This window comes from Salvelinus sp. IW2-2015, linkage group LG30, assembly GCF_002910315.2.
Source record: "Salvelinus sp. IW2-2015 linkage group LG30, ASM291031v2, whole genome shotgun sequence".
Lineage (NCBI taxonomy): Eukaryota > Metazoa > Chordata > Actinopteri > Salmoniformes > Salmonidae > Salvelinus > Salvelinus sp. IW2-2015.
This window is the reverse complement of record NC_036869.1, coordinates 17,530,360-17,545,971: the sequence shown is the minus strand read 5'-3', so window position 1 is coordinate 17,545,971 and position 15,612 is coordinate 17,530,360. Positions and strand designations below refer to the sequence as shown.

General features: G+C 43.3%; 1 pseudogene; it reads left to right on the top strand.

Moving 5' to 3' along the window:
- Window positions 1-5,928: 5,928 nt before the first annotated feature.
- The window catches only part of LOC111954963 (tenascin-like), a 26,736-nt pseudogene continuing 17,052 nt past the window's right edge, over window positions 5,929-15,612 (top strand).

Sequence of the window (15,612 nt, the reverse complement as noted above, 5' to 3'; positions counted from 1 at the left end):
CTACCCAGACCCCTCTTTTACGCTGCTGTCTACTCTCTTTATTATCTATCATAGTCACTTTAATAACTCTACCCACATGTAATATTCCTCAATTACCCAGACTAACCGGTGCCCCCCGCACATTGACTCTGTACTGATACCCCCTGTACATAGCCTCGCTATTGTTATTTTACTGCTGCTCTTTAATTATTTGTTACTTTATTTCTTATTTTTTTAGGTACTTTTCTTAAAACCGCATTGTTGGTTAAGGCTTGTAAGTAAGCATTTCACTGTAAGGTTGTATTCGGTGCACGTGACAAATACAATTTGATTTGATACATTGATTTAGAAAAAAGAAGGAAGGGAAATGCTCCAAGGATGCAATAGTGGGTCTTTGTAGATAGAAGGTGCTCTTTGTTAAAAGGAGGACCAAGACACCCTTTATATAATTCATTAAAATGCCTTTATTTGTATGACATGTTCAATGGAACAGATTTGAATACTCCAATCGTTTTGGCTGCATGGCCTTCGTCAGGGAGTACAAAGATACGATAATACAATGTCTTTTTTTAACAAAGCATTTTCCAATCAACTCTGATTGAAGAGGGAATGGTCTACAGATAGTTAATAGTCAATATTCATTGGTCAACACCTAGTAAACAATACCATACATTCAGAAGTGAAATAGATATGTTATCATGATGAAAAGTTTTCTAACGATTAGGAAATACAAATTAGTTTTGAATAGGAGTGGTGAGAGTGGTGAGAAATGGTGAGAAATGGTGAGAGTAGGAGAGCCGTACATTTTATAGTACACTAGATCACAGCAAACATATATTGATTAATTAAACATACAGTGATGATTTAAAAATGTCATTAGAAAGACTGCATGGGGGTTTTAAAAAGCCACATCTTTCCTTTTTTCAGACATTTCAAAGATCCAGTCTTGTCATTGATAGTGACCATAAAGAAGTGTTGAGGACAACCATCTGTTTGAGCTCAATAATAAACTTAATTGCCCTTAAGCCCGCATCACTAGGCCTGAAACGACTCAAACTTCTATCCCACGCCAAATATGCAGTGGCCTGTAAACATATTCAGTACTTAATCCATGGAAAAAAAGGTGCCAATTCGACACATACTGGGTTTGTTCCAATGGAATGAATATGCACACTATGAACCCAAATAGACTTAGTGCCATGTAAATTGTGTTTTTGTGACTACTTGTCACTCATTTGTCCCCATTATTGATGTACAGACCCTCCTTAAGAAAACATGGCTGGTGAAAGTGCTGCCATGGTGACCCCAGAAAACTGACATGAATATCAAAGGAACATCTGTAACTGWTCTGGTACACTTGACACAGTATGAGTGTCACGGCCATTCAAAGAAGAGGACCAAGGTGCAGGGTGGTAAGCGTACATTTTCCTTTTATTAATAAAAATGACGCCGAACAAAACAATAAACACTACAAAAACAAACCGTGAAGCTAAAGGCTATGTGCCCTAAACAAAGTCAACTTCCCACAAAGACAGGTGGAAAAAAGGGCTACCTAAGTATGGTTCTCAATCAGAAACAACGATAGACAGCTGTCCCTGATTGAGAACCACACCCGGCCAAACACAAAGAAATAGAAAACATAGAAATAAAGAAACTAGAATGCCCACCCTAGTCACACCCTGGCCTAACCAAAATAGATAATAAAAGCCTCTCTATGGCCAGGGCGTGACAATGAGCCTSTTATAAGCTTTTGAACAAAGGACACTGCGTGCTTGGATCAGACTGATGCCTGTGCATTTGAAAAGGTCTTCAAATGACAGAGGATGGTGAATTATGTGAGGTAAGGGATCTGAAGTGAAAAAATGGAAATGCAGATGAAAGATGAAGAGGCCTGACCATGTAGACGAAAGAAAGGTCTGACCACCATGGCTGCGTTTAGACAGGCAGTCCAGTTTTGATATTTTTTCCCACACATTTTTCAGTAATACATTTTGACCAATCAGATCAGCTCTGAAAATGTGAAAGATCTGATGTGATTGGTCAAACGACCAATTACTGGGGRAAAAAKATCAGAATTGTGCTGTCTGTGTAAACGCAGCCCCTGAATGATACTGTATAATGTATCCAGATGAAAAAGGAGAAACATGGGTGTCATTCATCAGAGACCAATTAGAAAGTGAGAAGGATGACTGTCAGAGGATGATCATGATGATAATGATCATGAGTGGTGGTATTGCATAATATTGATAATTAGGATAACAACAAAAAGACTGTATGATGATATTGAGGGGAAGATAGGCGTAAACATATGTCCACAATACTTTTTTCACTAAATGATGGAACAAGGTGAATAGATGACAAATTGAGAAATGTGTTTGGTTGAGGAAATGTTGAACAGGTCACAACGAACACAATTTAGCTGTGCTACAGTAGCTCTTGTTTCCCCATGTGCTTTTGTCCCATGCTAACACACTGGCAACGAGTTGTTTTTCCCCMAAACATTGTCAACTCACTATCAGCACTTCATTCCTCATCTCTTGCCTCATCTATTGAGCTGTTTTCATCATTAAACAGAAATGTCACATGCCAAGTTGAGCTTTCCCATCAGCTGTTCTATACTTGCATAAAGTATATAATTTGACTCAAATTAGACTCCTGTACCTGAGTGGGACGCCCAAATTAAATTCTGCACCGGGTTATGTCCATTCCATCCTAAACTCTACCATGAATTGAGGTGAAACTCCACTGGAACACACCTCTGACATAACCACTTTGATTGGCTGCCTGGCACCCTCTGGTGTTGTCAAAGATTATTGATTATATTGACGAGTGACCGCTCTAACAATGGAAATACATGTCCTCAAAGATGGAAGGCAGGCGGGAGGAGGTGAGATCAGGTGGGACTATTCTAGCCAATGAGAGGGCAGCTACGCGTGTGAACAACAGTCACATCTCCGATATAAAGTTGTTTCTTTTCAAAGTATCCGAAATGCCACGTGCTTCCACTTATATCAGTGCATTCATAACAACCTAACCATTACAAAACTTCTATTCGATCAAATAAGCCTCATATAGCAAATTAGCAATTACATTTTTTGTTGACCACATTCTAAGCTCTCATTGAACTCCACTTGTTTTCATKAACAGATTTTGGGTGGAGTAAACCCTCTTGCTTTGCCTCTTCCTCTCTGGTTTTGTGTCCCAGGGTGCCCTCCTCTTGGATGAGGAGTTGCACTATTGTCAAATCAAATTTTATTGGTCACATACACATATTTAGCAGATGTTATTGTGGGTGTGGTGAAATGCTTTTGTTCCTAGCTCCAACAGTGCAGTATCATCTAACAATTCACAACAATACACAAATATAAAAGTAAAAGAATAGAATTAAGAAATATATAAATATTAGGACAATCAATGTCGGAGTGGCATTGACTAAAATACAGTAGAATAGAATACAGTATATACATATGAGATGAGTAAAGCAGTATGTAAACATGATTAAAGTGACTAGTGTTCYATTATTAAAGTGCCCAGATTCTATGTCTATGTACATAGGGCAGCAGCCTCTGAAGTGCAGGGTTGAGTAACCGGGTGGTAGTCGGCTAGTGATGGCTATTTAACAGTCTGATGGCCTTGAGATAGAAGCTGTTTTTCAGTCTCTCTGTCCCAGCTTTGATGCACCTGTACTCAAATCAAATCAAATGGTATTGGTCACATACACATGATTAGCAGATGTTATTGCGAGTGTAGCGAAATGCTTATGCTTCTAGATCCGACAGTGCAGCAGTATCTAACAGGTAATATCTAACAATTCCACAACAAAACCTAATATCTAACAAAACCTAATACACACAATCTAGTAAAGGAATGGGAGAAGAATATATAAATATAAAATATTTGGATGAGCAGTGACAGAGCGGCTAAGATGCAATAGATAGTATAGAATAGATAGTGTAGGATACAGTATACAGTATATACATATGAGATAAGTAATRCGAGATATGTAAACATTCTTAAAGTGGCATTATTAAAGTGACTAGTGTTCCATTATTAAAGAGTACTGACCTCGCCTTCTGGATGATAGCGGGGTGAACAGGCCGTAGCTCGGGTGGTTGATGTCCTTTTTTTCTTTTTTTTCTTTTTTCTCCTTGATTATCTTTCTGGCCTTCCTGTGACATCGGGTGCTGTAGGTGTCCTGGAGGGCAGGCAGTGTTCCTCCGGTGATGCGTTGGGCAGACCGCACCACCCTCTGGAGAGCCCTGCGGTTGTGGGCAGGGCAGTTACCATACCAGGCGGTGATACAGTCTAACAGGATGCTCTCAATTGTGCATCTGTAAAAGTTTGTGAGGGTCTTAGGGGCCAAGCCAAATTTCTTCAGCCTCCTGTTGCGCCTTCTTCACCACACTGTCTGTGTGGGCGGATCATTTCAGATTGTCAGTGATGTGTATGCCCAGGAACTTGAAGCTTTCTGCCTTCTCCATTGTGGTCCCATCGATGTGGATAGGGGGGTGCTCCCTCTGCTGTTTYCTGAAGTCCACGATCAGCTCCTTTGTTTTGTTGACGTTGAGGGAGAGGTTATTTTCCTGGCACCACTCCGCCAGGGCCCTCACCTCCTCCCTGTAGGCTGTCTCATCGTTGTTGGTAATCAGGCCTACTACTGTTGTGTCATCTGCGAACTTGATGATTGAGTTGGAGACGTGCGTGGCCATGCAGTCATGGGTGAACAGGGAGTACAGGAGGGGGCTGAGCACGCACCCTTGTGGGGCCCCTGTGTTGATGATCAGTGAAGTGGAGGTGTTATTTCCTACCTTCACCACCTGGGGGCAGCCCGTCAGGAAGTCCAGGACCCAGTTGCACCAGGCGGGGTTCAGACCCTGGGCYCTGAGCTTAATGATGAGCTTGGAGGGTACTATGGTGTTGAAGGCTGAGCTATAGTCAATGAACAGCATTCTGAAGTAGGTATTCCTCTTGTCCAGATGGGATAGGGCAGTGTGCAGTGTGATTGCATCATCTGTGGATCTATTGGGGCGGTAAGCAAATTGAAGTGGGTCTAGTTTGTCAGGTAAAGTAGAGTTGATCTGATCCTTAACTAGCCTCTCAAAGCACTTCCTGATGACAGAAGTGAGTGCGACGGTAAGGCCTATTGTGGGACTAAAGATGCKTTTCTATGGTTTCGGAGTTGGAAAAGAGGGTAGTCTGCTATGCGAGGGTAGGRCTGGATACTAGCCCAGCTAGGGTGAGATACTTTTGGAAGACGAGAGTGCTTACTATGAGAATAACAGAAAGAAGTTGGGGATGTGCTAAGGGTTGGTAGATAGACACTTCATGGTGCTATCTGTTAATGCCATCTGACTTGACTGTGAGCTTTTCATACATTTAACAATGCATCTATAAAATACATCAAGTTAGAGATGGATTCCCTTTTCTCACGACAGATATCAGACAATTCCATATTTTCACTTCCCATTTCATCCACAGCACAAATGTAATATATTACGACTGTTTTTATTATGGCCATACAGAGTACAGAGAATACAGCGATGATGCAYATTGCAAAAGTCTGAGAAAAGATGCACTCACAAGCCCTATGTGCAAATGTGGTGTCTGAAGAAGCAAATATGACTGATATGAAAATGTAGGTTTTGTCAACTGTCAAAAAAKAACAAAGGGAAGATAATGAGGAATGTCTCACTAACATCATAAAGTGTCTAAGGAGAGGACAAAGMTGAGTTCAAAAGATATTGAAGATTGGTCCCAGTCGTTCAAAACATCAAAATATTCAGATGTTTTCCATCGAAATCCACCGGCCAAAAGGGACCCGTAAAGCACATAGAATTACATCAGAGAAAAAGAGGTAGAAGAGAGAGAAGTGAGAGAGGGAGGAAAAATTCTTGAAGTATGAGAAAATGTTACTGCTCTCCTCCCCTCTCTCTTTCCTTCTCTCTCCCACTCTCCTATCCCCCCTCCCTTTCTCTTGGTCAGTCAATCAGAGCTTTCCAAGAGCAGGGAGAGGGAGCTTTGGACTGACTGACAGACATTGGTCAGGGAGAGAGGTACAGTCTATCCAGGTAAGCCCTATTCATTTGTATTTTCATTACCAGTTCTTTTATTCTAAAATTAATATTGACAATAAATGCCTATCAATAAGAATAAATAAATAAATCATTTGTTATATTAATTTWAAAAAGTAGAGCAGAGTACATTATTATCTGATCATCCTATATGTACATTTGTACAGTTGTGAGCGATGCATATTCGTGTAAGTACTGAATAATGGTTGTAAATATGTTATAGGTAGGATAGAATCCAAATGACCTTGGCCTGTAAACGTTTTATATATATGTACTGTATTTCACAGTGTCTATGTAGACATCAATGCAAGGTTGTGCGGGACTAATGCCAATATACAAAATAATGCAATCCCCATCCATTATACAATCCAAAACCACTCTACCCTGGTGTATTGACAGGCATTTCAAAATGTATATTTAATTGTACATTTTAATGTGTGTATGAGTGTGCTYGAATGTGAGAGAGCTGGAGAGGGAGGTGGGTTGTGGGAAGATGGTGCAAAAGCCCAAAAAGGACGCAAAGCAACTGGAAAACACTTCACAGTGCATTTGACTAAGATTTCTGCAGACAGAAGTCCTGTAAAATATATTGCTTTATTTTGTGACTATAGTGTTATTACCAGCTGTGACAGGTATTAATAAGGAAACTGTTGGCTGATATCAGTATTCTGAGTCTACTACTGAGTTCCAGACCAGGATGGAAATCCCAGAGATGGAAAGAGCAGCTTCACTGTTAAAATCACTACGCTACCTATCACTCAGAGAGGTGGCAGTAGGCGCAGTAGTAGCTGACTAAACTCAACTCCATGGTGAAGGAAATTTCTGATGAACTCCACCAATGGAGTTGAGCAGTGACGAGGCACTATGGAATTCAGCTCCGGCTACATCGATTCGCCACCGTCAAATGATGAAAATGATGAAACGCTTACCGTGTACCTATGTTTGTCCTCTGTAGTTTTGTGCCTTTCTTTGTTTGCTGAWATCCATAAACGTTCATCAAATACAACCACCGACTGTTTACTCGTTTCTTTTTCTCGAAGATGGCAACTCAGTATGAATGCGCATGTGCCAATTTAATCTCAGATGATTTAGGCCTAGACTGTGTGATTTGATTGGACAATGGGTATTTGGAGACCTAGGCATTTGCGCGGAGTTGCCATCTTCGAGAAACAGAAACAAGCAAACAGTCGGTGGTTGTATTTGATTAACGTTTATTGAAAAAGTATGGATTTCAGCAAACAAAGAAAGGCACAAAACTACAGAGGACAAACATAGGTACAAGGTAAGCGTTTCATCATTGAAATGTTTTGAAGTATTGATCTCGGGCCGATGTAGTCRGAGCTGAATTCCACAAAGCCTGGTCTCTGCTCAACTCCATTGGTGGAGTTCATCAGAACTTCCTTCACCATGGAGTTGAGTTTAGTCAACTCCGCAGTAGCAACCATCACTGTAGAAGCTAGGTGCACTTCAGTGTTTTTTCCTCTGCCTAATCCTCTTCTTCCTACCTTCCTTCCTCCCTCCCTCTGTGATGTTAGCCATATGTTGTGACTGTGAGTAAGGCTGTTGTGAAGTTTTGGTATTCCCGTGCCAAAGATATTATACGATTGTAAACCCTGAGATTCATAGCCTCGCGGGATTGGAGGCAGTGTAGCTCTGAGGGACTGAGTAAATCTATCCCTGAGTGATGAGTGTCTGTGAGTCTCCTCATGCTGACAAGATACTTGCCCTCCGAGGGCCTCGATTTATGAGCTTTTTGCAGGCTGCCGAAAATTGAATAACCTGTTGTCGTTTCCCGCTGCTACTTTGTTTCCTATTCTGCTTTACTACCATTTCACCCCCTCATTTTTTAAAAATCTCTATATATTTATCTTTATCCCTCACTCAACTCTCTAGGTGCTATGACGTTATGCTGCTCTTGAATGGTCCTGCATTTCCAGGTTGGGAAAGGCAGGGCCTRGTTTATGCATTGAGAGGAATGTCATTTGAGCTGTACTGTTTGTGCACATAGATCATTTGAACAGGATCCACTTTTGTGCTTATCAATTCTGGGGAATTTAGGTAGGTTGTAACAACCTGGTTAATTTAGAAAAGACATAGTACAGGTTACTGGACATATAGTAGGTCGAGGCATTAGGCTGGTGATAGGGCAGCCATGGCTTTCCTTATTGTGATACACAGAAGGTATGAAAAAGGCCATTGCTGAGAGGACTGAGGATAGGCTGGTTAGGGTTCAGTCAGGTGAGAGAGGGAGGGATTGTGGGTACACTGCCTCTGGCCTACGTGGCATGGATTGAGACTCTGGCTCCAGGTCAGACACTTGCATCCAAACCCCCTACTGGAATGAGGATAGTGACCTTATTGGGTCCCACCGGTAAACCACATTATCCTGCATGGCTGTACATTGTCCAAACACAAGCCTAACCCACACCAACTGGGCCTTGGGTTGAATCCCATCCTTATAATGGGCTGTTAGTGAATGGCCAACTGTTCAGAACCAGTCCGTGGTTCGACACGTGCCACAACCACGTTGCTGTAGGAAAATAGGAACGCTGGTCGCGGAGTATATTGAAATAGTCTTCAAGACAAACATGTTTTTTCCACAATCCCGCCATAAACAACTACAATTATATTCCAGCTCACTGTAGTTGTTGTTCTTACATAAATTCAGGGGAATTGTTATTCTTAACTCTCTTGTTTCCTAGGGAAATTCTTGGGATACAGTGTCAAGGGAGTCTTTGAATACCCTCCACTTTGAGACAACGGTTCTACAGATTCCCATGAATAAGACAACCTCTTGATGAGAAAACCCCTTGACCTGTAGGCACCGCCACAGCAGAGAGTTCATCCGTCTGCCCCGGCCTTTCCTTGAAAACTGTCATTTTTTGAAGTGATCTACTATCAGTTTCTCTTCAACCAACAAAGACAATTGCCCTCCCCCTCCACCTGAAGGCAGCTTCCCGACAAAAATGCCTCTTGTCCCATCCTTCCTCATCCTGCTCCTCACCTGCCCTGCCCTCCTGACCCCATCAGGTTCCCAGAGCCTGCAGCCTGGGGGTCAAAGGGCACCCAGGGACACAAAGCCAGAGGGTGGCGGGCAGCCAATCAAAGTAGTGATCTCTGAGGCGTGTGTTCAGGGGGACTCCAGTCAGACCCAGGGCAAGGAACTGGACCTTGAGCCTGGTTCTGCTCTAGTCCTTACCCATCGGATCCGACTGGTTCCGGGGTCGTGCGCAGGCGGGTGCGAGGCCGAGTTTGCTGCCCTGCGAGACCGTCTGGAGAGGCTGGAGAAGGAGGTGTCATCATTGAGGGAGAAGTGTGGAGGCCCAGAGGGGGGCTGCTGCACGTCCCAGCAGAGTAAAGGTACAGTAGGACTGCTGCCAGGTGACTCACTGATCAACTGAGTCTCGTTTTAACCATCACACGGCAGCACCTCATAGCTCCTCCCATCTCACTGAATCACCCAACTGGTTCTCATTTGAGCACACACACAAACACACGCAGGTTGCACACACACACACAGCTCTCACATGAATATAACAAACTATCCATCACTTACCTCAATGATGATCACATTTTGAACTGGCAGACTACAGCCATGCTCATATGATCTAACTAACCTGAGTAATGAGGACTCTGCTAACGGGCTCGACCAATCAAAGCAAGTATAGGACAAGGTCCAGCTCTAACTTGCTGCCCAATGTGATCTTAGACAATCCTCCTTATCTAGCTCTCCACCCTTCTCTCAATGTGGGACACTTTCAGCGACAGCACCAATAGTGTATCCACTAATCGGTTCAAAATATCAATACGCTGTAGTGTCTTACTGCTTTACTCTGCGTCTGTCCGAACCACCTCTCTAGGTGCAGAGTGCTCCATCAAGCCGGAGGGAGACGAGTGTCCTAATGAGTGCAGTGACCAGGGACGCTGTGAGGACGGCAAGTGTGTCTGCTTCCCAGGGTTCAGTGGACCCGACTGCAGTTTGTCTGACTGCCCCGGCAACTGCAATGACAAGGGGAAGTGTGTGAGCGGCCAGTGTGTGTGCGACCCAGGTTTCACAGGGCCAGACTGCTCTTCAGAGTCCTGTCCTGGAAACTGTAACAACAAGGGCAGATGTGTGAACGGGCAGTGTGTGTGTGATGACACTGGTTTACACCGGCCAGACTGCTCTTCAGAGTCCTGTCCTGGAAACTGTAACAACAAGGGCAGATGTGTGAACGGGCAGTGTGTGTGTGACCCAGGTTTCACAGGGCCAGACTGCTTTTCAGAGTCCTGTCCTGGAAACTGTAACAACAAGGGAAGATGTTGTGAACGGGCAGTGTGTGTGTGACACGGTTTCACAGGGCCAGACTGCTCTTCAGAGTCCTGTCCTGGAAACTGTAACAACAAGGGAAGATGTGTGAACGGGCAGTGTGTGTTGTGACACTGGTTTCACAGGCCAGACTGCTTTTCAGAGTCCTGTCCTGGAAACTGTAACAACAAGGGAAGATGTGTGAACGGGCAGTGTGTGTGTGGACCCAGTTTCACAGGGCCAGACTGCTCTTCAGAGTCCTGTCCTGGAAACTGTAACAACAAGGGAAGATGTGTGAACGGGCAGTGTGTGTGTGACACTGGCTTCACAGGCCCAGACTGCTCCACCAAGGCATGTCCTGGAAACTGCAAAAACGGGGGGAAGTGTGTGAACGGTAAGTGTGTGTGTGATAGCGGTTTTACAGGCCCAGACTGCTCCACCAGGTCCTGCCCTGGCAACTGCAGCAACCGTGGAAAGTGTGTGAACGGCCAATGTGTCTGCGATAGCGGCTTTACGGGGCCGGACTGTTCCGCCAAAGCATGTCCCAATAACTGCAGCAACAAGGGAAGGTGCGTGAACGGGAAGTGCGTGTGTGAAGTGGGCTTCAGCGGACAGGACTGCGCTGCTAAGGGCTGTCCCGATAACTGCAGCAACAAAGGGCGCTGCGTGAAGGGGAGGTGTGTGTGTCGCCGTGGTTTCGCCCCCCCGGACTGCAGCCAGTGTGAAGCTGGGTTCACTGGAGCTGACTGTGGCACCGGTGAGTCATCCAAATATTCTCTATAAAACTCTCTCAAGGCTGCAATAGCCTTTTATATTGTCCAGTGAAAAAGAGTGCGTACTGTATTAGCCACAGGGCAGTGTTAATATATCATAGTGTGTGGAATATAGTATTCCCTTCTATCCAATTCCACATACTGTTATATATGCCACGCTATGCTTTCAAGTACCGTATGGACTTACAGTGTGTAGACCACTACCATATGTTGCAGCTTGAGACGCTGACACAAGTTGACTAATGGGCCTGTACCTTTTAGGGAAATAGGACTCTGTATTTTACATTGACTTTAATGTTAAATGGGGGGGGGGGGTGCCAGCTTCGCAAAAAGATGCCTTATTGCTTTCCAAATCAATTCCACGGTAAATCCCTTTAGCTAATGCAAGGAAACATTGTATGGCATTGCTGGCTTAAATGACTGTAATGAAGCACCTAACCCCTCCCCTGTCTCTAGCCATGTCTGGTGTGTCCCAGCTCAACACCAAGGACGTCACTGAATCCTCTGTCACCCTCTTCTGGACCCCACCTCCAGTCCAGTATGACACCTACCACGTCACCTTCGCCAGCCAGGTAACAACCCAACACACCCTACTCACAATCTCTTAAGAAGTCGTGAGTTGTGAATCTGGGTCNACAATCTCTTAAGAAGTCGTGAGTTGTGAATCTGGGTCTTAACTAAAGCACAAAGTAAACTGAACTTGAGAAACAACTGTTAGACAACAGATGTACATTATTGGGACAGTGACATATGTTTTGTTGGTTTTGGCTCTGTTCTCAAGCACTTTGGATTTGAAAGGATACAGTGACTATGGAGGTTATAGTACAGACTGTCAGCTGTTATCCATATCGCGTGAACCGTTTAGAAATGACAGCACTTTTTGTACATAGTCCCCCCGGGGATCAAAGGAATTGGGACAAATTCACTTATATACACACTAAACTTTTGACTACTTTAATAAACACAAGTGAAWTTTTTAAAATTCCTAGCACGCAATGATTACATCAAGCTTGTGACTCTACGAACTTGTTGGATCCATTTGCTGTTTCTTTTGGATGTGTTTTAGATCATTTYGTGCCCAATAGAAATGAATGGTAAAGAATGTATTGTGTGTCATTTTGGAGTMAATTTTATTGTAAATAMGAATATAATATGTTTTTAAGAACTTCTACATTAATGTGGATGCTACCATGATTGCGGATAGTCCTGAATTAATCGGGAATTCTTATTTACAATGGCCAAGGAACAGTGGGTTAACTGCCTTGTTCAGGGGTAGAATGACAGATTTTTACCTTGTCAGCTCAGGGATTCGATCTAGCAACAGTTACTGGACCAACGCTCTAACCATTAGGCTACCTGCCACCCCAACTCCCCCAAAATGGGGGGACTGTGTACAAAAAGTAATGTCATTTCTAAACGGTTCATCYGAAACGGATGAAAATACCCTCTAAAGTGCAGGAGTACTGAGCCAAAACAACAAATGTGTCATTGTTCCAATACTTTTGGAGCTCACTATATTAGCTGAGAATGGTCTCATGGCACRGAGCCCAGTTCTCATTCCAGGTTTTAAGACTTGTTTTGGGGGCAAATTTAAGGTCATGTTGAAAAGTCATGGTGCTGCGTTATTTCCATTACAAATCCCCAAAATGTTTGCCTAACATTTCCCTGAGAGCCCAAGGGAATTCAATGATGACATACAGTAGATTAAAACATGCCATGGAAAAAAACATTGACTCCTTTGCCTTCAAAACAAATCAAATGTATTTGTTACATGCTTCATAAGCAACAGGTGTAGACTAACAGTGAAAAGCTAACCTGTGCGGCCTTCCCAACAACGCAGAGAGAGAAAAAGAGAAATCATAGAAAAAATGTACACAAGGCATAAATACACAATGAGTAATGTTAACTTGGCTATATACACACATGGGCTACCAGTGCCGAGTCGATGTGCAGGRGTACGAGGTAATTGAGGTAGATATGTACATATACAGTGCATTTGGAAAGTATTCAGACCCCTTGACTTTTCCCACATTTTGTTACATTACAGCCTTATTCTAAAATATATTAAATAAAACATTTTCCTCATCAATCTACACACAATACCCTATAATGACCAAGCGAAAACTTGTTTTTACACATTTTAGCAAATATATAGTATAAAAATAATAATAAAATGAAATACCTTATTTACATAAGTATTCAGACCCTTTGCTATGAGACTCGAAATTGAGCTCAGGTGCATCCTGTTTCTATTGATCATCCTTGAGATGTTTCTACAACTTGATTGGAGTACCCCTGTTGTAAATTCAATTGATTGGACATGATTTGGAAAGGCACACACCTGTCTATATAAGGTCCCACAGTTGAAAGTGCATATCAGAGCAAAAACCAAGCCATGACGTCGAAGGAATTGTTCATAGAGCTCCGAGACAGGATTGTGTCAAGGCACAGATCTGGGGAAGGGTACCAAAACATTTCTGCAGCATTGAAGGTCCCCCAAGAACACAGTGGCTTCCATCATTCTTAAATGGAAGAAGTTTGGAACCTCCAAGACTCTTCCTAGAGCTGGTCGCCCGACCAAACTGAGCAATCGGGGGAGAAGGGCTTTCGGGTTCAGGGAGGTGACCAAGAAACTAATGGTCACTCTGACAGAGCTCCAGTCTCTCTTTGGAGATGGGAGAACCTTCCAGAAGGACAACAATCTTTGCAGCACTCCACCAATCAGGCCTTTATGGTAGAATGGCCAGACGGAAGCCACTCCTCAGTAAAAAGGCACATGACAGCCCACTTGGACTTTGCCAAAGGCACCTAAAGGACTCAGACCATGAGAAACAAGATTCTCTAGTCTGATGAAACCAAGATTGAACTCTTTGGCCTGAATGCCAAGCGTCACATCTGGAGATAACCTGGCACCATCCCTACAGTGAAAGCACGGTGGTGGCAGCATCATGCTGTGGGGATGTTTTCAGCGGCAGGGACTGGGAGACTAGGCAGGATCGAGGGAAAGATGAAGGAGCAAAGTACAGAGAGATCCTTGATGAAAACCTGCTCCAGAGCGCTCAGGACCTCAGAATGGGGCGAAGGTTCATCTTCCAACAGGACAATGACCCTAAGCACACAACCAAGACAAAGCAGGAGTGGCTTCCCGGACAGGTCCCTGAATGTCCTCGAGTGGCCCTGCCAGAGCCCGGACTTGAACCCGATCAAACATCTCTGGAGAGACCTAAAAATAGCTGTGCAGCGACGCTCTTCATCCAAACTGACAGAGCTTGTAGCATCATACCCAAGAAGACTTGAGGTTGTAATCGCTGCCAAAGGTGCTTCAACAAAGTACAAAGTAAAGGGTCTGAATACTTATGTAAATGTGATATTTCATTATGGTGTATTGTGTGTAGATTGATGAGAAAAACAAACAATTTAATCAATTTTAGAATAAGGCTGTAACATAAAATCTTGACAAAGTCAAAGGGTCTGAATACTTTCCGAATGAACAAAATATTAAGAACACCTTCCTAATACACCTTCCAATTCGTTGGGGTATGCTCTACAAGATGTCGAAAGCGTTCCACAGGGATGCTGGTCCATGTTGACTCCAATGCTTCCCACAGTTGTCAAGTTGGCTGGATGTCCTTTTGGTGGTGGACCATTCTTGATAYACACAGGAAACTGCTGWGTGTGAAAAACTCAGCAGCGTTGCAGTTYTTGATACAAACCAGTGCGCCAGACACCTACTATCATACCCCGCTCAAAGCCACTTCTTTTGTCTTRCCCATTCACTCTCTGAATGGCACACATACACAAYYCATGTCTCAATTGTTTCAAGGCTTAAAAATCCTTCTTTAACCTGTCTCCTCCCCTTCAYCTACACTGATTGAAGTGRATTTAACAAGTGACATCAATAAGGGATCATAGCTTTCACCTGGATTCACCTAGTCGGTCTAYGTCATGGAAAGAGCTATGTCAGTGTATACAGCGTTTMCCGTGAATGCAGTCTCYGCTAACGCCGGAACATTGCCTTGAAATTATAATCATGTTGTTACCTTGAACCTCCACGATAAGGATTCAATAGAGCCCTTCATTTTCTATACCAAAGAGTGGAAATCATCCCAAAATAAAGAAATCCAAAAAGATTGACCTTGAGAACAGTAGCACACCRCAGTTTGACAGCTGAGCAGCAGAGGTCCATCACACAAATGAAAGGTGAGTCCATACGCAACAGTTACTGGCAGGGGAGCCTCAGGCCATGTCAGAAACAGATTATTATGTTTTCATTTTCTATTCAGTCATTAATTTCACTAAGCCTTTGAAGACTTTCAAATGGCAAAAAACGAGTTTCACTGAGCATAACCCATTAGTGGACTATTGGAGTACATAACATGGTTTATAGATGCTGTAAATGTGCAGATATTCAAACGCTTTGCCAAAAGAATTAGCAGTGGATATTTTGCCAGTTTCTACTTAATGACGTTTGGCGTTAACAAACGGTCACCTCAGTAAATAC